The sequence below is a fragment of the Paroedura picta genome, chromosome 4 (genome assembly GCF_049243985.1).
Source record: "Paroedura picta isolate Pp20150507F chromosome 4, Ppicta_v3.0, whole genome shotgun sequence".
Lineage (NCBI taxonomy): Eukaryota > Metazoa > Chordata > Lepidosauria > Squamata > Gekkonidae > Paroedura > Paroedura picta.
The window spans coordinates 43,540,472-43,566,609 of record NC_135372.1 but is presented as its reverse complement, the minus strand read 5'-3'; the positions used below and the strand labels follow the sequence as shown (position 1 = coordinate 43,566,609).

Below are 26,138 nucleotides of genomic sequence, written 5' to 3'. Positions count from 1 at the left end.
TCTTCAGAGTTCCTTCCCAAGGAGATTCCTCTGTCTCCCTCTACTGGTGTCTTTCGCCAGTGGCATACTTTGGCATACTTTCCATAAGGGGCACTGGCATTCCGAGTTTGTTTACGCATCTGAAATTGAAGTAGTTTATAATTTTTAATTGCTTAACTATTTTAATATTTCTTATGTTTAATGCTATGTGGAGCCTGGTAGGGTAAAATGACAATGTAGAAATGTTTAAATAAATGAATAAATAAAAATGGTGGCAACTTTATTTTCTTTTCTAACGCTTCATGTTTTTAAAAGCAATGTTGCTTTGATTGAACTTTGCTCCGTGCTGTAGAAAGATAGATTCTTAAGCATGTTAGTAGAAGTTATGGAATCCTCTCTCAATCTAGCACCATCATTTAAATCCCCAGTCAGAAAATTCTCAACAAGTTCATTTGACTGCAGGGGGAATGACCTTTGAAAGAAGGGCAAATGAAGAAAATGCCTTTTAGAGGGGGAAAAAAGAGAATAGCTATTACATTATTTTTAATGCAGAGTATCAGCTTAATTTAAGCTTTATGACACCCAAAAGACTGACTGGTCTGCTGGTTGTGCATATTTCAATACTTCTTCTACAAATGCATCCAAGATATAATACTCATAATCCACTGTGTTTCCAAAACTGGGCAACGAAATAGCATTTGGAAGACTTATGGGCTGTGATCATAAGTACCTGTGGCTTCGTGAGAAATCAAAAGGATCTGCTGGGAGCCAGCAAGACACATTTCTCCCAAAACAACTTTAAAAGAGGCCATGAATCAGGACTTTGCATATCAACATGAATCTGCAACATCATCTTCTTTGGAAAGTTCTTCAGCTCTAGTGTAAGGGAGAGAGAAAAAGACAAAGCACAGTACTATCACTTCAGATCTTACTCCCTATTGATATACCAATTAGAGTGGTGGATGTTGAATCGCTAGGGTCCCGTGTCAATCGACTGGGACTGAAAATTCCAGGCTGCTTGGCTGTTAAATTTTGTTAGGCAATTTAAATTCTGATTGGTAACTGGAAATGCAAACAAAATATTCAAAATGGTCACATATTCACCCCGAAGGTTTGTCGATTTTTTAAAAAAAAACCTTTAAAACCATAGTTCCTTCAATATCTTGAAAAGGAACCTCCGTTTTGGCATGATATGGAAATTTGGCACTGAAATTGGATTTGTATGCAACAAAGTTAATAAATCAGTCAATTACACTAGGCGGGATTTAAAGATGATTTCCTGCTGAAAGAAGTCACTTCAGCCAATGGGGCGCTAGCTTCCTAGTCTTCCTTTTCCTGCTACAAACCACTAAGCTCCCTGAGATGCTATTCCTGGGACACACAGGGGGGTACTCAGAAATAGTATAAAGGTTGTATTGGGATTCTACAATGACAGAGGATAATTACATAATGCACTTATAGCCTTTCACTGGCAGAAAATAACTGTTGGGGTCAATTCTTTGTTTGCACAGGTTATCTATGATTTTATTTGTCAAACTAGAAAAATGTTGGCCTATATTCTATCAGTTCGACACATTTGCTGCTCCTTTCAAATGCGGGCTGCTCTGTTTAGATATAACTGGGACTACTGCAATTCTCACTTACTTTGTTATTACAGCCATCCATGAAAAGTTGGATTGTGTATATTTTTAGGACCTAATTGTGTTCTATTTTTTTGGTGTGTTCTTCCTTTTTTCCTGTACTTTTAACAACTAATTAACATATTTCAGTGGGTACAGTTTTATGCTTCAAATGTTCTCCCCCCACCCAATCATTGGCTGATGCAAACAGTAAGTGGGATGAGTCTGCCTAGATGCTGTGCCATGCATGGGGATGTTGTGACTCTTGTTCTTTTACAGACAACTCACAATAACTGCACAAGGCCAGATTTGAACAGTTGTCAGAAACCCCATGTATTTCTGCCATGATTCAATTAAAATGCTATGATGCAGCATCTCTCCAGGTTCATTCTTCTCTGTCTTCCAAAGTCTACTTTCTTAGCATTATTGCACATCAGTTCTCTTTAACACAATGCAGCATCTCTGGAGGACAATCCTTCTTGCCTTTACAGATGCAATCTACCCTGTTCATATGTTCCAATTTAAAACTTCAGTCAAAGTTTGGTTAAAACTTGGCTTCGCTGGGGAACGCAGGGCCGCCCTCCTTTCCCTTCCAGCAGCCGCCGCCCAGACGGAACCTCTCGGCGCACCACGCCAGCCACCCGAAGGCTTCCCGGGCCCTGGCGTGCCGCCGAGAGAGGCTCCGCGTGGCCTCTGCGCCGCTGGGCCGTGCCTACTGGAAGGCCAATGAGCGCCGTGGCCCCAGGGAAGGCGGCTGGTGGGGGCCTTCGCCGACGATGGGGCCTCCCGCTGAGGCCCGGCCACACTGGCTGAAGCCTTGCACCGCCCTATGCAAGGCCCCGGGAAGCTTTCGCCCCGTGACGGCTTTGCCGGTGTCCGGCCCTGCCGGCCACGCCCGTGCAGCAAACGCACAGAGCCTCCTGGTGCACCACGCCAGGCCCCGGGAAGCCTTCGCCCTGCAAAGGCTTCACCGGGGAGGGGGCCTAGCGTCCATTTTATTTCAGAATAAAATGGGCTTTCCCCTTAATATTTAATAATACATCATGGCCTCAAAAATTATTATAGGTTATATGAGCTCCTGAAAGCAACAAAGCACAAATATAACACTGTTTAGACAAGTACAGTACACCAAGTGTCAAGCTGTATTTCCCACAGATTTTTGTGAATGCACAGCATGCAGTCTCTATAGAGAAGAAATGGTACATGTAGACTAATTATACAGTGTTTTTGCTGTGGCCTTCTCCTGGCTATAATAACATCCCATTCATCCACCCCCATATCCTACAGTCACTTATATCAGACATTTAGGATGAGAAATATTATCAAGTGAAATTCCTGTCATTATGTTAAGTGGAAAGTAATAGTATTTTGGCCTCATGTGCTTTCAGTGACAATGGAGTCTGGGCTATCTAGTATCAGATGGGGAAGGCAAGCATTGACCATGCAGTAACTCTGATTTATTATGCATGATGGCAGCATGCCCCGCTGCTTCCTGTGTATGCACAGGGGAAGAAACCCCCCAGCATACATGGTTTGCCCCAGAATTGTGCATGCGCAATCACAACTCCAGAGCAGAAAGGTTCCACCAACGCTTGTGGCAGTGGTTGGGAATGTGGGGGTATGGGAGACCCACCACATGATGATGGAATAGCAGCAGGTCACTATCCCACCATTATGGGATGTGTAAAAATGTCCTGCTCAGCTCTGCAGCACTGCAAAACTGAATGGGGTGGTTTTGTGTCTCTGCAGGGACACTGTAGAAGAGCCTCTTGTGGCGCAGGGTGGTAAGGCAGCAGAAATGCAGTCTGAGGCTCTGCCCATGAGGCTGGGAGTTCAATCCCAGCAGCCAGCTCAAGGTTGACTCAGCCTTCCATCCTTCCGAGGTCAGTAAAATGAGTACCCAGCTTGCTGGGGGGTAAACGGTAATGACTGGGGAAGGCACTGGCAAACCACCCCGTATTGAGTCTGCCATGAAAACGCTAGAGGGCATTACTCCAAGGGTCAGACATGACCTGGTGCTTGCACAGGGGATACCTTTACCTTTAGGGACACTGTAGGTCAGGGCCAGACCTGGCCTGGCCTCAGACGGCAGCTGCAGCAAAACAGAGTACACTGAAAAAAATAGTGTTCCCTTACTGTGGGCCATCAGAGGCCCTAAAGTGGGCCAGGGCCAGGAAGAGACCAAGTCAGCGCTAACATTATGCATAAGTAGGGATTAGCCCTGCTGGCATGCAGTCGCTGGCCCGCCCTTTCCTGCTAGTGCATAATCGGTCCATATGTAGTATTTCCCCTTCCATCATAGAAATGAATGTCAACCTTTTACTTATTTGGAGGAAATGAAGCAGATATTACTGGAAGTGGAGATTAAGCCTACTCTGGTTATTGTAATTTCAGCCACAAGCAATCAAGTATTGTCATACCTTGGGATGGGCATGAATCAGGAAAATGCAGTTCAGTTCATGGTTCATGGCATACTCTGTTTGCAAACTACAAACCATCATAAACTTTTAAAAGCTAAATGAACAGATCTGGATTGTGAGATTCATGCCATGGTAGAACTGCTATACAGTGGGGCAAGTGACTGGCACAACTCAGTGAATTTAACAAAAATGAGGAAGAAGGAGAAGAAGAAGAACAGCAAAGTAGGGATCTCAGTTTCAAACAGCAAAATTAAGTGGCGGGTGGAGACTTAAACTCCTCTCTTTTCTTTGCACAACACCACGGAACACTGAGGCAACATAAATTTGTCTTTTTCATTTTATTGTTCTTCAGCTCATCTATTCAAGCCCTGAACCGTAATTTAAACCAAGGTATTACCAGTCTGACTGCAACATTTACTCCCTACAATTTCCTTTCTCTCCCCCAACTCCCAAGTATTGTTATGTATTTGACAGCATCCACAAAAGTTCCAGTAATCTACCTTCAAGGATGCTGGATGAACCAAGGAGCCTTAACGAAGAGAGGTCACTTTAGTGCTCATCACTCCCCCAGCACCTGACCTGGACCTTTCTCTGGCTATGCCTTTACTAGTCCTCGGCTGAATCATGACTGGGGAAATAGCTATCTTTACTAAGCAGAGACACCCAGAATATATCGCAAATTTATGGAGAAGAAAAAAGACGATATTCCTTAATTGACGTATGGATCCTATCATTGAGGCATAGAAGGTGATGGGCTCCACCTGTCTCCTGAGGAATAAAATATTGTTTCTGGGTAAAACTGCAGCCTAGCCTGTGGGATTTTAAACTATGCAGTAGGCCTAATTCTGAAGTGAAATGGAAGAAGGGATAAGAAACCTAGGTGTAAACTGCACGGAGCTTTTATTCCAACCCCAGATCGATACAGTCCCTGCCCTCTACACAGAAGGCGATTTCCGTTAGCATTTGGGGCGATTTAAAATTTCCTTCTGCAGCAAGAAGGATTGATCCGGAGTGACCCTACCTTTATTGTGCGATATCTTAGAGTGCTTTTAACCCTCAATATTTAAAGGCTGTTTTGAATCTGGGCTCTCCTCCGTGGTAAAGGACCCATGATTGGCCACAGGTGGTCAATGTGACAAACTTGCCTTAAAAGAGAAGCCCCTAATTTCTCTCAACTTCTGTCGGTCCTGGATTTTTTCTCCCTTCTCTGCCTTTTTCTATCCTCCCCCCCCCCCTCCAAGAAAAGAAAGAGGCTCCCTGCTTGGCTTCTCTCCCCCCACCTTTCAAGAAAAGAAAGAAAGAGGCTTGGCACCCCCCCCTTCTGAACTACCCTAACCACGTGCAGAAGACTTTCCTATTTCAATGGGGGGGGGGGGGAAGAGGAAGATCCGAGTTCAAAGTGATCTGAATTCAACAGGATTGACAATGGAATAAACAAAGTAAGTGCAGACTCTGCCCTAGTTTTGCTTTGGGTTTTTTAATTTTATTTTTTTTGCTTCTCATATCTAAGTATATAAGATGAGAACAGCAGAAACAACTAGGTATTATCGTTCTTTCTCTCAATTTCTCAGATCTTCATTTATGATGGTACATGGAAGACGGAGTCCTCATGTATATATATGGCCCTTAATAGGTTGTTCAAGTCAACATCTGCCACCATGCCTAGAATAAGAAACCAGTGTAGATTAGGGAGGGGGGGGAGTGCAATGCGACATCCTTATAATTCTCTGAGAAACATATGGTTATGAGCCTTTCCATCCCACCCACTCCATTGCTGGCGTTCCCAATGTTTTGGTTTCTTTAGCACCACATATATTATTGATGCAACAACATCATCGAAAACATATTCATCTTAATGGGGAAATTCATCAGCACGAGGAAATTGAAAATGATGTAAAAATAATGATTCACGAGACACAAATTGTCCAAGGGAAAAGAAAAACCAAAAAGTGTGTATGTATGTGTATGGGGGGGTGCTAGCTGAAGCAGCCAGAATGAGAATTTTAGCTTCCTTAACATCTATGCCAGAGGGAGCCACATTCTGTTACAGCTCTCTGACAAACCTATGTTTATACACATACGGTTTCAGGCATCTCTCTCTCTTCCTTTGTGTGCCAATTAAAAGAAAATGTATGAATGCTTACCTGGGAACTAGTGAAGCTAACTGAATGAGCCATTATAAGGGAGGTTGCTTGTTCAAGTCTTATCTTGATGGCAAGTTAATCAAGTAGCCATAGGCTGTCCCTACCTTCTTGCAGCCTTATTCTCTCATTTGCAATATGGGGATAAAAAGTGCCACGGACTCACTGTGGGCTGCCATTAAAGCAGCAAGGGAGTGGATGGGACAGGAACACGCCAGGGAGGAGCTCCAGGGCATGTGCGCATATGGCAGATTGCCATCACAAGTGGGATTGGGCAGGGGGTAGAGCAAGCAGCCGCCCCCCCCCATTTAAGGTACCACAAGGAGTCCTCAGCCTCTTTGCCCAGCACCAAGGACAAAGCAGCTTCCCACCCTCTCCTCCCTCCCTATGGATGGAGTCATTAAACGGGTTGCGGCTAATGGTGTTTTTTTTGGTTAACATTTTTGTTTTTTTAATTGGATGTTGAGTGTTCGATTGTATTGATAATTCATCACAGCTTGCGAGTTGGTGGGGGACAGAGCCAGTTTGGAGGGGGACTTGCCCTGTGTGGCGATACCCTCCAGTTAAGTGGCCTCCTTAAAGAGGCGGCAGGCCTGTGAGCAGGGCTTACCCGGCTGGGAAAGCATGGAGCTCCCAGGGCCAGGTGGCCTGGGATGGGACTAGAGGAGCTTTGCGGCTCCTTCAGTATCCCAGGTGGGACACCTCCCTGGTTAGGGACTAGGGCAGTGGAGGGGACCTCCGTTCCCGGTTGGGAACTGGTGCGGGGTCAGGAGGGGGGTATCTGTAGTTGGCTGACTATGGGGGGGGGCTCCCAATCTCCACCGTGCCAATACTCCTGTGTGTCATGTTTCATTAAAGCTGTGGCCTGTGTTTGAAACCAACCACAGATGGTGTGCACGTTTTCTCTAAGCCCAACTTCCACTTTGCAGGTCAATACTACTGGACTATCTTTCAGAGCAGTTGTATGGATGAGCTGACTTGTAAATCTCAAATCTGCCCTGGAAGCTCACTGGCTAGCCTTGAGTCAGGTACATACTCTCATCCTAACAGATAGAATCATAGAATAGTTGGAAGGGACCTCATGGGTCGTCTAGTCCAACCCCCTGCACTATGCAGGACACTCACATCCCAACCGCTCATCTACTGTAACCTGCCACCCCTTTGCCTTCACAGAATCAACCTATAATTCTGTGCTGAGAGTGTATCTCATGTGCGTCAGGGAAAAAAGCTATATAGAATTATATAATAGCAAAGAGTGGTGACTCTAGGCATATGTCATAGGAGGTGCTCTCCATAAAGCCTAAAATTGACATATATTGGTTGGAGCCATAATTTACAGATCCCATTCTACTCAGCTACACTTTATAATGAGTTTAGTATAAATATTTTACAGAGAGTGTATTGTCACAGTTCTGACCACTGAGGAAGACCCAGTAGGGTCGAAATGCGTTTGGTCTTATGTGCTGTTAGTTCTGTATAGTTTTTATGAAGTTTTTATTCTGTTTTTAATTGTGTACTATAATAAATAATCAACATTTTCACATTATTTTATTGTACAGCTCAACATCCTAGGAGTCCATGTAGATCTTGATTGTATGGTGGCCTTGCAGAAAGTCTCTAATACTTATTACTGCCTATCGTAAAGTCTTTAACATAAACTCAACATAAAATCTACAAAAAAACCCCCAAACAATTGGGTTGATTTGGTTTAGTGGATAAAATTTTCTCATTCTGCAGTTACATATACCTCATTACATTTCTCAAGAATTGATTTTCTTCACAGAGAATTAACTCACTTATGGTACTTAAAAGAAAAAGGCCTGTTTATCATTTAAGCAGCTGACCTGATGGCTAAAAACTGGAACAATCTTTTATTTATAGTTTTTTGTTTTCCACCTTAAAACATGCTTCTGCATTTTTATTAAAACTTTAGTTAATGTACATCTTATTCTCTAGTCATGCATACACTGTAAATCAGATTTATTCTTTATAAAAAGCATTCTCAACTTTTTGAAATGTATTCAAGAAATCTAAATCAAATTGCCACGTACAAAACTTATTTATTGTAAACTGACACGTATAAGGCTTATTTATTTTAAACTGAAGACGGTGTTTTGTTATACACTGAGGGGGGAAAGTAGAACTTGGGAAACTATGCTCATGTGTATGGTAGTGGTCCTATTTCATTTTTGTATTTGCTATCAAACCAAATAGAAGCTAAGCAAATACTTGAATATAATACCAGTTTGCTCAGATAATTTAGCATCTACCATATGAGTATTCTAGTGCCAGCACATTGCTGTGGGTTTGAATGGGGTCTAAACTAGGGTTGGGCACTTTTAAGGGATTGTAAGCGCTTTTAAGACTTTTAAGGGATTCAATTACATGGACAGGAAATCAGTGCAAAGCAATAAAAGAACAAATGGCAAAATCAGGCATTGTTTTGACATAGAGCTTGCAATAAACTCAGGTGCCAACTTTGCTGCCACATACATCCAGACAATACAATCAGTGGGCCCAACTACACCATTGCAGGTTTATTCACATGCTCATCTTCTAATGTTGTATATGCCACTAAATGCCAAGAGTGCCCTTCAGTTCCCTACATAGGGTAAACAGATCAAATTCTATACCTAAAAATAAATGGACTCAAATCTGACTTCAGGAATCACAAGACTAAGAACCTTCAGCCTTCCAGGACATTCAGTGGGTAAACTCAAAGTAGCTGTTTTATTGCAAAGGAGCTTCAAGAACAGATGAGAAAGGGAAATTGTTGAGTTGCAAGTTACTACAACGCTCAAAACAATAGAACCACCAGGACTTAACAGGGATATCGGATACTTATTTTACTATCTCATTCAGCCCTTATATCTATATTATCACCAATCTCCCAGAAGGGCCATACATCCTCTTTATTTTATTTCTTATTTTGAATAATAGATTAGAATAGTAGAATGTAATGCAATTTGGATTGGTAGATTGGAACCTATTTCTCTGGTCTGGGGACAGAATGGAAATCTACCCAGCCAATTGTTCCACTTTAAAGAAGAAAATGATGAAAGGTCACCTTCGTGCTTGAGAGGAGATGCATGGAGATGCATTAATCTCTGATTTTGACATATTTATTTCCTTCACTATGTTTCCCCATGGAATTAAAACCAAACAAAAGGTAATCATACAAATTGGGTTTGTTAATTCCTGTTTGGTCCCTGAATCTGTTAACTGTCTTAAATTATTATGTATGCTAATTTACTGCTCACCCTTTACTTATATGTATGGATTGGTAAATCCCATTTCACCATATCTGAAGAAGTGTGTATGCACATGGAAGCTTATCCCTGAAATAAAACTTTGTTGGGCTTTAAGGTGCCAGTGGATTCAGACTTCGTTCTGCTGCTTCAGGCCAGCACAGCTACCCAAATGAATCTCTTGAGACATGTGAACCTCAACATCTCATTCATCAACAGAAAGGCTCTTCACCGGACAGAATGTTTCTAGAGTGTCCCTAATTTTGAAGGGAGTTTAACCAGAAAGTAGGGAAAGGACTCTCACAGTGATTTCATCGTTCTGTTGCACTCTCTAAAGATAGCCCATGGTTACAGCTCTTATTTCCTCCTCAGTTGCCATAGTAGTCACTACTGCTTGCTGTCAAACCCCTAAAAGCCCAGAACCTCAGAGGAGCTAAGATTGATAGGCGAAGCACTGCCTTTGTTCTTTAACGATATGGGCTGACCTTTCAACAAGCCAATTCGTAGCTAGCAGATGCTGTGATTTAACTAGTTTCCTCCTTTCTTTGCTGCTTTGTTCTGGGAGTCTCCATAGTACTTTTGAGTTTCTTTTCCTTTTGTATCAGTTACATGGGGCCATGCCATTTAGAAGGCACTCGGAAGCTTGGTTGGAGAAGGCTGGGCCACGACCCATTTCAACAGCGGAGTGGAAATCCTGCATTTCTGCTGTACGTTTAAGTAGGGTTGAGCAAATATTAGCTATTTCATTTATTCTATTTCTTTTGATTTTTTTTGGGAGGGGGCAGTGTTTTCAGTTCACCACTTTTTCTCCTGGATTTAAAAAAAAAATCTTACTGTGCATGGTTCTTTCTGCAATTTGTCCCATATTTCTATGAGCAATACAGGTCAATGACATGCAGATTTGCATGTAGACTAAATGCCAATTGATTGACAGAAATCATACCAGAAAATGAGAAAGGATTGGAGTCCAGGAGCACCTTCAAGTTTTGTAAGATACAAGTTTTCAAGAGTCAAAACTCCGTTAGATATCTGATGAAATATCTGATACTAGAAATAGAGCCTGCTGTAACTAAGACAGCGGGCGCTAGTGGGGTGCAGGATTGTCATAGCGTAGTGGGGAGGGCTCGGAGGGCAGGCGGGGAGAGGGCGTGAAATTGGTGACAAGTGGGCGGCAGTGGGTTGCGGCCTACCTGAGGTGGGGACATCTGGGAGGAAGACAGCGTGGGCTGTATGGAGCTGTCGTCAGAGGGCAGGAGGCAGGCAGAGGGCTCGGCGCAGGTGCTCTGGGGCGGGCAAGGTTCGGGCGGTGTGTGGGCGGGTTGCAGGCACTGGTGGCGGCATTCTTATCGCGGCGTGGCGGGTGTGTGGAGGTGGCCGCGTGTAGCTGTGGCGGCAGCGGGCGCGGCCAGGCTCTTGGAGGCCTCGAGAGGTCCAGGGCGGTGGCAGGCAGCTGCAGGGCGACAGGCGCAGGCGCTGGGTGGGCGGCATGCGGAGGGCAGCGGGGAGTTGGATGTTGGGTGGCAGGCAAAGGAATGGCGGTGGTGAGGCTGCCGCGAGCGCAGCCAAAGGGGGGGGGCGGATTCCCGATTGGGCCCTCTGACTGAATATTTTCAGGGGTGGACTAACAGGTAGGGAGTGAATTGCCTGCATGTAATTTGATCTGATTGGCCCTCATTGGCAGAGTGCTCTCTCCCTATTAGCAGTACACCCCCAGGGAGGGCCAATCAGGTAGGTTGCGAGCTGTCAACTTGAGCTTTATTATGTTTAGTGATAAGACACAAGCATCTATTTTGAAATCCTTGCACTAGTTGTCTATTGGTTTCTGAGTCCTGGCGCTTACCTTTAAGGCCATTTAGAAGCTGAGGCCCATATACCTGAAAGATCACCTCTGTTGGTATGAGGCCATAGGGCAGATAGAGCAGAGCAGAGCAATGACTTTTGGTCCATCCAGCTCTGACAAGGGGATGTTTTGCTGCTGCGCTTTCCCCTGTTGTTTTCTGTGGCTGCTCCAATCTTACAGAATCGTCTTTCAAACACACCTCTTCCTTGCAGTTTCAGGGGGCTTGTGAAACAGAACTCTTTAGGTGGCTTTGGGTCCCCAAGGTGATTTATTTTTTGAAAACATTCACTTGGTTGCTTTTCTTTCTTGCAGAGCTCAAGGCATCTTACAACATAGATAAAACACACAAAATAAAACACACGAGGAACACAAAAACCAACTTTTAAGCCCACAGTTTGGAATTACTAGTAAACTTAATGAAATGCGGCCCTAAATAAAACTGTCTTCAATTTCTTACTAAAGATCAGAAGTGAGGGTGGCCAGGTGCCCCACTCTGGGGAGGCTTTTCCATAATGGTGAGTGCCTGGAATACATGGGGACCTTGGAATTTAAAGCTTTTAAAGGTTGTTTTAATTGGCTTGTTTGAGATGTATGGGGGAGGGGTGTTTCTCTAAAACTCTGTACTTTAAAAATTCCCTTAGGTCCTGATTATCTGCGGGAAAGGCATGCTTACAAACAGGTTTGCACCAAACCAACAAACAGCCTTCTCTCTGGCTAGATGCAAGGCCCCACCCTCTGCAATTCTTTCAGGAAGATCCCCAAAAGTGCCACCATTAGACAGTGCTACCATTAGACAGATATTGTCTATGCAAAACCAACAATATCGAAACTGTCCTTTTTGGCTGTCCTTTTTATACAAGTATCCGTACAAAATATTTGGATCCTATTTTGGTGAATATGTGAGGATTTCCTGACCTTTTCAAAGTTTCCTTTCTTTTGGATAATCCCAATAGAGAAATAATAGAAAACGTAGCCATCCAGGTGCCATCAAATTATATCAGGACTGTTGTTTGGGACAATTATTCATTCTTGTGGTTTCTTTGTAGTTACTCTGCCGTTTAAATCAATTTGTTCTTAGATTTATCCATTCTAATTGTGATATCGTTTTATACGCTAATAAAGGATTTGGATTTGGAAACAGGGTTGCCAGTCCTGTGACCAGAAGGTTTTATTTTGGGGGGGGGGGGGCAGGACGGGCAAATAGGTGTCCCTTCCATGCTGCAATGTCATTTCTAGTATGAACTGAGGATATCAAAGGGAATCTGAGTGTGTAACAATGCCATCACTTCTGCGTTCACACCAGAACTGATGTTGCAGTGCTAAAGCAATATTATATTCTCCTCTCTATTCTCCCATTTTTGTTTAGGAAAATGAAAATGGGAGAATAGATACAGAGGAGTCTATCCGAGGCTTTCCATTTGATGAAACAGGAATTTAGACCGTATTTCTAATTTCTCACCCGTGCTGCTGTTTTGACCTAAAGAATCCTTTCAGAATCCTTTCACAATTTTTCAGATCAAAACAGCAGGGATAAGAAATTAGGAATAAAGTCTAAATTCCCGTTTCATCAAATGGAAAGTCTCGGATAGACTCCTCTGTATTTAATTACATGGCAAGAGAAGGATTTATCCCACTTTATATCTATCCCAAGTTTTTTATATTTTTTTAAGAAAAAGAGTCTATAATCAGCAAGATGACTGAGCTGATAGATGTATTTATCTTCCTAATGAGCATTGTTGAAATGGTTAGAATGATTAATGAGAATGAGCATGCCATCAGTAACCTTGAAAACCCAAACATCAATATTTGGGCTAAAAAAATCCTTTGCACAGCAATGCGTGATGCTTAAAGCTGTAGAAGCCTCAAGGGAACACCTGCTAGCTGATGAGCAGGCTCGCTTGACATGGTGTTATTTAAACAGGATTAAATATTACAGGCAGAAATAATTGAGGCTTGTTTAGATGTTCTTTTGACTCAAGACCACCAGGATCCTCATACGTCCAATAGGATTTGACAATCTGATTGCTGAGTTAATGAACTCGGGTGAAGCCCTGCAAACTGCCAGGCATTTGGGTACTCTCCTTCTGTCTTCAGTGAAGGAAGATTTAATTGTTATTCCCATTAGCGTGGGCTCATTTCTAGGAATTTAATTATCCAGAGCAGTGGCTGTCAAGCTCTCGTGCCTTAAGGGAAACTCCTTCCACATCTATATGAGGAACTGCTTTGTGACATAGAGGATTCTGGGTCATGGGCTCGGCATGCACAAGTCACCTGGATATTGACCAGGTCTATTGAACTTCACGATGGACCCATAAGAACGGGGTGGGCAACCCTAGAACCTACACAACTTTCCCCTATAGTTCTGCATTCCAAGGAAAGTCAGGATTCAGGAACAGTAGTGAGAAACCGTTCTTTCAGCCAAATTTGCAGGCACATCCATCCACTTTGTCTACTGATAGAAAGGGGAGGAGGATGTTTCAAAGTATGGGGACCTCTGACCACCAAAAAGGCTGTGGATGAGTAAAGCCATCGGCGATGGAAGATATAATAAGAAGGGGAATCAGGAAAGAGTGACCTTTTCCTCATGATGACTAAGGTCTGGGGCTCATGCCCCAGCCCAGGGCCAGTCAAGGGATGGCCTGACACAGGCCCTTGGTTGTCTCGTGGCAGGGGAACATGGATTCTTCAGGAAGGCCAAAAATATCTCCCAAAATATGTTCCAAAGCATAGCATCTTGTACGGAAGGGAAGAGAGCCACCTAGAGACCTGCAGAATCATCCACACTAGCTATGGGTTGCTGTTCTCCCTTGCAGACAGCAGAAGAAGGGTTCTTTAATACCCCTTATATTTCCACTGCTTTCAGTCGGCTGTAGCCTTCACATGGGGCACCAGGTCTACAGCCACTAGGCCCAATGTCCAGACTCCAGACATCAAGTCTACCATCCACAGAAAACAGTGAAGGTACAAATGACCTCTATACATTGCTGACATTCTTTACCTTTCTCTACCCAAAGGAGTTCAAAGAAGCTTACATTCAGCTTCCCTTTCTTCTCCCCACAACAGACACCCTGTGAGGTGGGTGAGGCTGAGAGAGCCCTGATATTCCTGCTCAGTCAGAACAGCTTTACCGGTGCTGTGTCGAACCCAAGGTCACCCAGCTGGCTGCATGTGTGGGAGCGCAGAATCAAACCCGGTTCACCAGATTAGAAGTCCGCACTCCTAACCACTACACCAAGCTGGCTCTCCCCACAAGATTGCCTGAATGGCTGGGTCACATGTTATTTCCACAGCCCATCAAAATTGCACACGGTTCCCTTTTCAGTATGCTGGCAACATTGCTGTTAAACTACCCAGCTGTTAATTATTCCTTTTAAGTGGAGACATATGTGCTAATGCTTACCAGCATTCCCCATCTGCTTAGTGCTGCATGTGTTGCCACACTGTGAACACTGTTGCTCTTGTTCTTCATTTTGTGAAATTGCCATCATTTTACAGCATCTTGAGCAACAAATCGCTGCCATGTCCCCCTCTCTGCCATTTTATCTGTACCTGCAAATAAGCAATTTGTCATCAAAAACTGCACATGGCCACTGTTTCCCTAGTAATGACATCAAAGAATTTCCCCAATGCTGAGATGCTGCATTGTTGACTTCTCCTACTCACCTCCCTGCCCTCCCAATGTTTCCATCTCAGGACAGAGTTACAATGGGCAGTATGTAAAACACCGTGATTATGTTTCTTGATAGGGAAGGGGTTTCTTAAAGAAGGTCAGTCCAGACTCAACTTTTGACATGGCATAAATAGAAACCACTGAGATACCCCAGAAACTGTCTTCAGGTTTTGAGAAACTCCAGAAGTGATGCAATTGTACAGAATATGGTTGGATAGTTGTGTACACACCCACCCGGGATCCCTCCCCTTCCCACCCCTTCCGTGCTCATTACTGGAAATTTTGAAGGGGAGAGACGTGACTCTATGTGGTGAAATCAAGCGATAAATGTTTAAAATAATTTTTAAAAGATATTAAAATTAATTAACTCCCACACATTCAGGAAACCCATCCAGGGCCTTCAAGAAACCCCAGGGTTTTATGAAACCCTGGTTGATAAAGCCTGAAGTAGAGGCACAGGGTTTCAGTTACCCTCAGAGAGTGAGACTAGAACTCACTCCAGTTATAGTATCACCACTCCGTGTCTTAAAAATTTTCCCTGAATTGCACTTAACTTACCACACCACAGATCACATATGCCCCTGGTTTTGGGACAGTGCAAGGGCGCTGTTGGTTCAAGAAAAATGGTGCAGCATACCCCTGTTCGATTCATGGGCCCCTTTGCAAGAAGATGATATATTATATATATATATCTTATATGCTGCTTTTCTCTACCCGAAAGAGGCTCAAAGCGGCTTACAGTCGCCTTCCCTTTCCTCTACCCACAACAGACACCCTGTGAGGGGGTTGGGGCTGAGAGAGCCCTGATATCACTGCTCAGTCAGAACAGTTTTATCAGTGCTGTGGTGAGCCCAAGGTCACCCAGCTGGCTGCATGTGGGGGAGTGCAGAATCGAACCCAGCATGCCAGATTAGAAGTCCACACTCCTAACCACTACATCAAACTGGCTCTCCAGAAAGATTATGCGGTTCTCCTGAATACACGTTTACACTTTCTGAGTTGAGATGGATCTGCGATATACATTCATATTTGCTATTGTTATCATTTACGACCTAAGTTTTTATTCACCTCTCAGAAGTATAGTAACATTTGGTAACTTGAGACTTTCACACGTACACTTACTATGTGAAAAGGAACAACATTCCACAGTCTGCTTGCCAAAACCATAAATACATAGTTGCTTGGATGGCAACAAATACCTTTGAGTGCCAAACATCTAATTCATACCAACACATTCAAAAACAGATACTTTGCTAAGAAATAAAGGCTAGTCAGAATGCTTTAAGACAAAAGCGCGGTGTATGCGGTTGCAAAGGTTTTAACATATGCCAAGGAAACCGCTAAAAGAATGCAGAACCAAGACACAAATGTTTATTAGGATCATTGAGGTCTTCCCCTAACAGAATCTGGTCTGTATCCTCTGCAGAGCCAGGTCATAACTTCCACCTGCTGCTGTGATTGCCAGCAAGTCTTGGAAATGTAACCGCTCTACTCCTTACAGTTCTTAATGGTGTGCAATGCCAATTCGGCTGTGCAAATTGATTTCCATTATGAAACTCTACAAACTCTACTTGGTAATAAAAGACAAACTGAACATGCTCACAGCAGCAACTTCCCATCAATTTGTGGAACACAATGAAAACACAATGGAAAGACCCTGAACCATCATGAAACAATTCTATGTGATTTCTGTAGGAAATGTATCAAAACTGAAGACATGTATAATAAATGGAAACAATTTGGAAACACTTTCATATTTGTTGCTTATAGACCCCTTGTGCTTCTGGGGATCGTGTGGCCTAGATCTCACAGAGGGAGTCAAAATGTGCCTCCCTGAGTTAGGTGAATCTGCAAATGGGAGCTCGCGTTATCAAATGCTCCTTCACTTCTATATATAATTCTGAATTTTGTCCCAGAATGTGGATATAAAAAGTCACACAATGGGGCTATGTAGAGAGAAGGGAGATTTTTCTACAATCTTGGGAAAGCCCATAAGAAAAAAATCTGGGGGGAAAATGATATGGAAGATTTAGATCCTCCTTAATTACTGAAACAAAGGACTGGTCAGATCTCAGCTGCTATGTTGAGTGCTCCCTAACAACCCCCTTACACAGCACCACAGTGGCAGCAGCCAGGGATGAGGGGGAGAGAATGTTGGTGGCAGTGAAGAAGAAAGGGAGGGGAGATGGTGGCTCCAACGGGACAGAATTAGAGAGAGATGGGAAGGAGAAGAGGCAGACACAAAAGTTGGGAAGAGGCGGCAGTGATGCTGAGAGAACAAGAAAGGGGGAAGGTGGTAACAACAGATAGGGGGAAGGGGTGGGGAGGAAAGCTCCTGGCATGTCACCTGCCTGGGGAATCCCTGTTGGTCCCTACATACAAATAAATATCCCACTATCTTATAAAATTATATACTAGGGAGAAAGTTCTTGACTAGCCTTCTCCCTGAGATGCTTGACTTCCATGTTTGTGTGTATATATATCAGGCACAAGTTTATCACCTCACTGCAAGAGGAGCTACATGTTACATGTAATGCTGATATCCTTTACTATTTTTCTTGACACAGTGCAGCCACTGGAATCTGAAGGGAGCAATAGACACAAAAATTGAGCAGCTAGCCATGGCATACTGAACAGTTCCCATCTACTCTCCAACCTTCCCGCCCCCCTTCTTTCTGTGAAGTTATGAGTTGTTGGACGGCTTCCCCCCCCCCCCCCCATTATTATCACAGAGAAAACGAGACTATGAGAAGTTGGTGAAAGAAAGAGATGGATGCAAGGGCAGGAGATCCAGTTAGGGAGGACTGGCCAGCAACCCACTTTCAGAGGAATCATGATGCATTTTGGGGTCCCAAACCAGATGTTGGGGAATGGACTAGATCTTCAGATTTGCTGCACAAAAAGAGCATCGTTGTTAAGAGCAGCGGCCTCTAATCTGGAGAACCAGGTTTGATTCACTGCTCCTTGTCCACATGCAGCCACTTGTCTACCTCACAAAGTGTCTATTGTGGGGAGAGGAAGGGAAGACAAATGTAAGCCACTTTGAGACTCCTTCAGGTAGTGAAAAACATGGGAATATGAAAAATGAATTTTTCTTCTAAAGCTCCGTAAGACCAATTATGCATGGGGCAGAACGCCCAAGATGGCAGCAACAGGGCTTTGGGGAAAATACCTGATTATGCCTGACATCACTGCCATCCTGGGCGCCACTGATCCCTGGCCCGACCCTGGCCCCCGGAAGGCCCACGTTAAGGAAACGTAGAATCTTCCGCATTCCCAGGTGCTGCAGGTGCCGGTGAGGGATAGGTCGAGCTAGCCTAGTACATAATCTCCCCCCTCCTACAGCATCTCTGCAGGGGCGCCTCTCACCCCTGGCAGCTCCACGACTCCATGTAGCTGACAGGGGTGTCCCCTTCTCCCACCGTGGTGGGAGAGGGGCATGCTGCTCCCTGCCATCATGCGGTGGGGGCCCCATGCCCTTGCTCCCCACCACCACTGCTGCCGCCATTGCAAAACATTCCTGGCACTTTCAGCCCCGTGTTGCATGCATGGGGCTGTTGCGGTGCGGTGGCCCATGTATACCGGGGGAGCTCCTCCCCTGTGCATACACAGGGAACAGTGGGACTCCTTGCACACTGCAGTAACCTCTATGAGTAATGGATAACTTGACTCTGCCTGTATTATGTGGTTCCTGCCTGAGAAATTTCCACTATAAGAAACTACCATTTTTACCAGTCTTCCCACAAAGGCTCCAAGATCTCTTCCATGGCTATTATTTACATCCAGTGCAGAAGTTCATCCATAAATTTATGAAACTAGGATTCCTTCATCTCAGTGTGCCTCACTTCATACTTATACCACATCTCTGCTGTTCTATTATACCAATTTCAGAAAAAGCCTTTTAAAATTCATCACAATCTCAGTGTCAAACCCTACCTGAATCCAAGTGAAAGTAGCCCTTGCTGTACAGAACTTTGAACATTTACAAACACCCCCGTGATACTGACAAAGTTCAGAGCAGTGGACAATTTCTCAGGTTTCGGGCAAAAGGCAAAGACAGGCTCTTAGTGAAGAAATTGAACTGGTGGATGGAGTATTTAATTAACCCCACATTTCCCACCGGCAAAGAGTCACGATTACCTGCCAAAAGGATTAGCAATTTGCAAACCGTGCACTGTAGGGACAGAGCTGGCATTTGACCAGATGTGACCTTTCCAGTAAATGATAGTTATTGTGAAGAGATGGGTCTTCAGACTTTTCATACGACCAAGCCGTCCAGTGAAGTGTATGCAGCTAACTTGAATGTGCTTTAAACCAGGTTTGCCACTATACAACATATGGCCAAATTACAGTTCTGTCGCTATTTAGTAACTCACTGATATTTGAAAAACCACAAGAACTTATACAGAAAACATTTTTTTCTCAAAGCACATTGTAGTGGTTAGACCTCTGATGTGGAAAATTATCTCCACTTGCCCACTAGAATACTTCTATTCTAAATAACAGCCCTGGGATTGTGTCCCAAGAAGCATTTCCACTCACAGAAGGGATTTCCATCAGTGGACTTCCACTTCCTCCTACGTCCAGGGGAACAGAGTACTCCACCAGAAATGTAGCTAGAACAAAGGAAAATGCCATATGGACATTATCCAGAGCAAAATGACCTTGCACATATTTTTATCATGGAAAGAAAAGTTTAATTAGAGGGTTTTGTTCTGAGAAAGATGTGCGTTGGGTTGTCTCCAGGGGGGCAATTACTACAGGGAGGAAATGGGAGAGCATTTGCATTTGAGATATCACCCATGATCAAGGAGTGCCAAAAAGAACACAATGAACAGAAGACTTTCTCAACAATGCTTTGGCAGCAAGAATTCTGGGGTGTCTGGGACACCCAACCTGAGGATTCCTTAGAACTGAAATGTTAAAAAGGCTGAGTTGTTAACTAGGTAAGCTGGAGGAGATATGGAATGGACTCATTTTTTCACCACCTCCTCCCACTTATGGAACATCAGAATCTTGAATTCTGCATGCGAAAAAACAGACCATCACTACAGATTCCCAGATCAGCCGGATATTCTCTTGTGTTCCAGTATCATTCAGGTACTGGTCGCAGCAGCTTTTGGACATATGAAGTTGCCTTACACATAGTAAGACTGCTGGTCTACCAATAATGTTGTCTATTCAAGGCTTTCTCGACCAAGGTTTCATGAAACCCTGGGGTTTCTTCACAGTCCTGGAAGGGTTTCTCAAATGGGTGGGAGTTAATTTTCAATTTTAAAAAATGTTAAACCTTTGTCTGGTAATATGACCATGTATGGTCATGTTGATCTGCCCCCAAAATAGCCAGAGATGGGCCTGGAGGGGGTGGGCATGTACATAGCTATGTTCCCCAACCATATTCTGCACAATCGTGCCACTTCTGGGGTTTCTCAAAGCCTGAGAAATGTTTCAGGGGGTTTTCAATGGTCAAAGAGTTGAGAAAGGCTGGTCTATTCTGACTGGCAGCATTTCTTCAGGGCTTTGGGCACAGGTCTTTCATATCAGCTACTAGCTGATCGTTTCAATTGGAGACTGACTTTTTATCACAGAGCCATGAGCCCAGCCGGCCATTTTGCTTTCATTGTTAGCAGGGCAACTCCTGAGAAAGCCCATATGTATTGGGGGAGGGCAAACTACGAACGGAATATTATATGGGGTATTAAGAGTTACATTAATTCTTTCAGCCGAATGTTAGGACAGGAAATTAGTACAGGAAATAAAAAAATGGACACTTTTATGCATATGTTATAAAATTTATGCCTCCACCTTTGCTCACATGGTTCCAAAGGGAGAATCTTTCACAGCAGGACTCAGTTGCTTAATTAGCGCAGAATAATTAGAACTCACTGCAGAGAGAAATTCAAAAGTTCAACATTAGAGGCACTGGAAAAACCTTGAGCTACATTTAAAAGAATGATACAGATCACCACACAGAAATGTACAGGTAGGTCAGCCAAGGTATTCCAAACAAACTCTTTGATTTGAAGAAAGCATCCACTGTAACTAAATGTCAGCCAAATGTGTTTTATTAAATTTCATCTCATGTTGGTTCTATAGATCACCCTAGGACTGGCCCATATATCACTAGATAGTAGTAGTAGAAGAAGAAGAAGAGTTGGTTCTTATATGCCGCTTTCCCCTACCCGAAGGAGGCTCAAAGCAGCTTACAGTCGCCTTCTCATTCCTCTCCCCACAACAGACACCCTGTGGGGTGGGTGAGGCTGAGAGAGCGCTGATATCACTGCCTGGTCAGAACAGTTTTATCAGTGCCATGGCAAGCCCAAGGTCACCCAGCTGGCTGCATGTGGGGGTGTGTAGAATGGAACCTGGCATGCCAGATTAGAAGTCTGCACATCTAACCACTACACCAAACCTTTGATGACGCTGAGCTGAGTATACACATTGATCCAATGGCCAGGTGGTGGGCGAAGCTGGGGTTTGAACTTGGCCTATTCTTCTCTAGTTAGCATGATGAAATTAGCTGTGATTGTAATCCTCCTAAAAGCTCTCTGTCCTTTGTCTGAAAAATCACCCAAAATCTTGCTTACTGACCTGATGTGGTATGCAGGATATAGTCCAACTACCTTGATAGTAGAAGAATTGAGAAAAACAAGATCAAAATGGAGGAATCTTAATCACAGAAAAACCTCTTGTTTGGGTCAGTGCTATGAAGTTACAGATAGAGTTACACCCAGTCCTTTTCCCATGAGAAACAACAAATCCTCGCAGCAGGACCTTAGAAGTGCTGGAAGAGATGAGGGCACCCACAGTCAAAAGGACATAAGACCAGGCAGCTGCAATCAGGCCCCAAGCATTCTGTTTTCACCAAGTTGATGAAATGAATCCCATAGAACTGCTTCACATTGCCCTGTCCAGGGCAGGCTCAATCGCACTTGTCCAACGGGGTCTCCACCTGCGGCATAATGAGGTGTTAATGAGAAGGCAGAGGGCTGAGATGTTGGGCGCAGATGGCACGTCTTCAAGCTATAGGTGAGATGTTACATCAAAAAAATCCACATTCCCTACACTGTAAATGAGAAACTAGCACTGCATGCAAATACATTGGCTAGAAGCTCTCTTGCTGGTATGCTATTTCTTTGAAGGGCATTTAACAGGGAGAGCATGAACACTGTGACTCTTCCCACATTGAAGTATGAAGTGGTGCAACCTATCTGGTCACTTCAAGACTACAGGAGCTTTTTCTGCACCAGTTCAGCTGAAAGGGACTTTCGATAAAGCCAAGGCTTGAGCTGAGATCTTCTCCATACTCAGCTCCATTACCGAGTCCCTTCCCTGCATAAACATTCAATAGTCAAGATATTTTAGATCATTCAACAAAACCATTTCAATTCAAACTCATTATTAATTTCAGGTCAACTAAAGTCATAGGAGTGAGGACAAATAGGTCACAATTGGTTAAAGCTTTACTTATTTCCTTTGCTAACTCGTCACAGCCTGTAAAACAAAAGCGTGTGACCAGACTAGACAGGAGATAGAAAAGACACCAGCAAAAGGTAAAGAAAACAAGGTACAGGAATTGCTTCGCTGATCGCAGAAAACCTCATAAAGTTTTCAAAGCTATTAACTCTGGGAAAAGAGGGAAGAATCAGCTTTCAGTGCTAACTTCATCTTTTTTTTTTTTTTAAAGGAGTTTATAATGGCCAAACTATTCCATCATAGCAGTATCAAGGGATTTGAACACGTGTAATTGACACCGAAGACTGACTTACTGTAAACCCTGCAAAATAATTAAATGGCTGGAAGAGTTTCCTTAAGCCTCCGTGGTTTGGTATTACATCCTGCCCTGCTGTATTTAGGATCACCTGTGACAGACAGATTTCTACTACGCATAAAATGAGCTAGAGTGCTAACTTTCTCCCTTATGGACTCTGGTTTCAATACCATTTCTCTCCTTTACATTTATTGTGACTACTACCAATATACTGCTCTGCTAACTGCAAAAAAGGAAGCAGGGAGGGGGGAGTTATCAGAACTTGGGGTGTGCTATAGTCTTGGAGGAAGCCTGCCAAAGAAAACAGTAAAGAGACACATGGGAGGGAGAGACAAGGGAAGTTGGAGGCAACTTCAGGGCCAAGGGAAATGCCCAGTTTCATCCACAATAAGGAAAAATAAGAAAGCCCTAGAAAGAAAGGACCATGGAGAAGATTATAAAGTGGATCTGTAGATATGAGCTGTAGAGCTGTGTTTGTTTCTCTGCCAAGTAGCAGCCCACATAAGGTGGCCTCCTGGGGTTATCAGGGCAAGAGCTGTTCAGAGGTGGTTCGCCATTGCCTGATTTTGTGTAATGACCCTGAACCTCTGTGTTGGTCTTCCATGACCATTGGCTGTAAGCTTTCAGAGGATTAAATGATGAGCAAGTCCATTAAAGAAAGATGGTGCACCACACTGTCTAGAGAAGGTCCAGTTTATATGGGAAAAGCCTGTGACATGCCATCCTATTTGAGGACCTATGTTGTCTCCTCCTTTATAGGAGATGACTAAGTGCATCCCATAGGGTTTGAGGCTTCTGACATTCATCCCGCTGAACCGTTTGGAAAAACATAATACAGAAACCATGATTAAGCTAAGAAAGGATGATTCTGGTCAATATGTGGATGGATGAAATCCTGGAAAACTCTTTATGCTGCCTTCAATTCCATGATAGGAAGAAGGGTAGATATGAGTGAAATAAATCAATGCTGTTTACACAAATGTGGAGGCTCCCACACTATGATGGTAACAAGAGAAAGGCTCCTAATACTTCAACTTATTAATCAAATGGTAGCAATTTTTTAATACCTGGGACTGGGTGCAACTGGGTTTTGGGGCTGCAATGCATTGTTACCGTAAAACCTTAAGGATGGCCTTGTGTTCTAGTAAGGGGAAGAGGCTTTTGTTTCTTAAATTACAAGGACCCATTCAATGACTCAAGAAAAGGCACTCATGGTGCAAAGCTATGCAGAGTTACTCCAATCTAAGTCCACTGGATTTCCTGCTGTTACAACTGATCTCAAGATGACCCTGGAGAAAATGGCTGCTTTGGGAGGTGGACTTTATGGTATTATACCCCACTGAGGTCCTTTTCCTCCCCAAACCCTGTCCTCCTAAGGCCCCACGTCCAAACTCACCAGATATTTCCCAACCCAGAGCCAGCAATCCTAGCGAACCACTCTTGGGATACAGTTCTCCTGGCGCATCTGCCCTTCACATTTATAAGTCTGCACCTTCCCAGCAGTTTATAATTTCCAATGTGACAAACAATGGTTTATGCACAGCAAAGTGACAACACATAAACTCATAACCTTCCATATAGGACCTTAGATATACAGCTAAAGCAACAAGCACATGGCTCTTTCAGTGATGCACAGGGTGTTATATCTATATTTTCATAGTAGAACACAAGTGGGCTGAGAAAAATCTTTTCCCTTTAAAAAAGTTCCAAATGTATAAGTGTTCTCTGTTTGTGGAAAAAAGATTGATATATGTGCAGTTTATAATCCTTAAAACATGTCTACATCATGCTAACTAATTAGAAAAGAGAAGCAGGATTGCCAGAAAGCCAGAAAAAAAAGCAAGTTGAACATACGGAAGGCAGCATTTGGCCTTCAGTGCTTTTCATATCTAGGTAATTAGAGTAACTCGTACCTTGTAGAGAAGTAATCAAAAATTAATGAAGTGGGAGCTATAGTTTTTATGTTTCCAATATAACATTTTGCATACTAAATGCAACCTTTTAAAACAAAAAGATCAGAAAGCTCATAAATTACTCCCCCTCCCATATTTGTTAAAAATGTTTGTTAAAGAAGAATTGAGTTCTTGTTGAAGGTGAACTGTACTCTTAATAATACAACCAATTGGACACTGCCATTAAGTTTTCACAATTAGAGCCCCACCCAAGGATCTGGTTAAAAGGGCTTAGGATGGCAATTAAGTGCTACCACAGTGTATCTCTAAAGCACGCTTTTGCATCCTCAAAATACATTGGCCTATTTATTTACATGTTTCATGTATAAACACACCTTTCTCCCACAAGGGGAACCCAAAGTGGCTTACTTCATTTTCCTCTCCTCCACTATATCCTCACAACAAGGATCTGGAGATACGCTGGCAGCAAGCCCCACCTCCAGTGGACCAGTGTAACCCCTATGCTGGCATAGACTTGGGTGCCATCAAGTGCATGTCATGGATGGAGTGAACCTTAACAGGCTTCTTAAACCTTTCCAGCACTGGAAATGTCCCCGATTCTGGAGCAATATTACGTCACCCAAAACCCTGGAGCTCAGAGTTATTCCACAAGAGTCCATGCAAGGGGAGAGAACAATACGCCCAACATACCTCCTTCCCTCAAAGTATCCCCTGGAGCCATGGTAATTGAATTAGACCAATGTGTGTAAACCACGGGATTGCTTGTAGTTCACTTTCGCTTTGTGTCTGTGTAGTCCGATGCATAGCTTAAATTAGTTCCATTGGATTGAATACATTGCTATCAGGAACATCTATTTGAACAATAAAATCAGAGTCCAGTAGCACCTTTAAGACCAACAAAGATTTAATCAAGGTATGAGCTTTTGAGTGCAAGCATCCTTCGTCAGACTATGATCTTCTTGCATGACAGGGAATATATATGTATATTTTATTGTGCTACTTCAGACCAACACGGCTACTCATTTGAATCTATTTTAAAACTGATCACAGGAACTCATTGCAAGATTAACTAGGCTCCTGAGCAGACACTGAAGGCACACAGACATACCCAGGTAGTAAGTTTGAACTAAAAAAAAATCTTTAAAACTGGAGGCAGCAGCAGATGGAAGGTAAGTAATGACAGCTGAAAGAAAATAATATAATTGTGCTAAGGGACACATCGAGATTCTTGCTGATGAATGCTAGCAACAACTTGCCCAAAGACTGCCTCAAATAACTGAGAAATACAGTTTTAAAAGTTTCATGTGCCCTGATGTCACTTCTAGCAGAAAATCAGAAAGGTTTTACCATAGAGTTTCTGGCAATGCTTAGAGCTACCTGGTGTCACTTCTGGTTTTTCCTGGAGGTGACATCATGGTGAACTCCATGTGGCATGTCGCCTGTTACAAAGCATGGACCGGCTGCATTACAAGTACGAATTATAACATAAGAGAAGCCTTGTAAGATCAGATCAATGGCCCATCCAGTCCAACACTGT

General features: G+C 43.5%; 1 long non-coding RNA gene across 2 annotated transcripts; it reads right to left on the bottom strand.

Moving 5' to 3' along the window:
• On the bottom strand, positions 1-26,138 carry LOC143836766 (uncharacterized). 2 transcript variants are annotated; one of them, XR_013230718.1, is made up of 6 exons: positions 25,979-26,138; positions 21,509-21,540; positions 20,723-20,802; positions 14,648-14,796; positions 710-855; positions 1-119 (listed from the first exon to the last, which is right to left on the bottom strand). It is a non-coding gene; the product is annotated as an uncharacterized LOC143836766 (long non-coding RNA). The 2 variants fall into 2 exon arrangements; XR_013230719.1 differs by lacking the exons at positions 1-119; positions 710-855 and adding an exon at positions 11,279-11,571.